The sequence below is a fragment of the Arachis duranensis genome, chromosome 8 (assembly GCF_000817695.3).
Source record: "Arachis duranensis cultivar V14167 chromosome 8, aradu.V14167.gnm2.J7QH, whole genome shotgun sequence".
NCBI lineage: Eukaryota > Viridiplantae > Streptophyta > Magnoliopsida > Fabales > Fabaceae > Arachis > Arachis duranensis.
The window spans coordinates 3,682,381-3,683,240 of record NC_029779.3 but is presented as its reverse complement, the minus strand read 5'-3'; positions in this window follow the sequence as shown (position 1 = coordinate 3,683,240).

Sequence of the window (860 nt, the reverse complement as noted above, 5' to 3'; positions counted from 1 at the left end):
TACTACTAAATCAGCAATATCTTATTCGCAAATTAGCAGCACCTGTATTTTATTTTCGTTTTATTAAAGAGCAAAGTCAATTTATTTTGAAAATGAGAAAAACTTTTTTTTTTAAGACTAAGATAACTCCAACAAACCATTGATGCATACGCAAACGGAACTTTAAATGATAATTCGTTTAAATGGATATATAAAATTGATGGAGAGAATATTTTATGGAAGGTAATAAATTAGGACCCACAATGATTATTAATTAATACATAATTGGCATTTAAAATATTTTATGGTGGGAAGTGGAAAGATATAGATAAGAGTTTTGGAAGAATATGAGGAAAGGATTAAAATAGCAGTATTTGAGAACATCATGGATTCATGGTTCCTTATCTTGTTTGTGGCATTTTCTTCAAAAAATTGCCAGAGCCACTTGTGAGAAACGGCGACATGGACCAGTAGTATAGTGCCACGTATGCTAAAGTCATTGAAATGTGTGTTTTTCATCACAATCTTGAATCTTGGCCATAGAGATAAGCAAGGAGCCACTTTTAATTTGGAAGCTCTGACAATTAGAGATGCTCTCATCTTCGAATGTTCACACTTGATCACTTCTAAGTTCTAACATCACAAAATGCTAAACATGCCACGCCCTCCTGTAATCTTCAGCATTCTTGTGCACGTATAATTGCTTGGTTACTGTTTTACTAGAATAGAACAAGCTGAGATTTGTTGAATAGGATAATTCTTTTTGATCTTTTATTTACTTTTAACTAAATTAGAGAAAATTTTACTCTTTTCTTTTAGATGCTAAAATAATACTCTCATTTTTTTATTTGTAAAATATATATTTTTATTTTTTATAATTA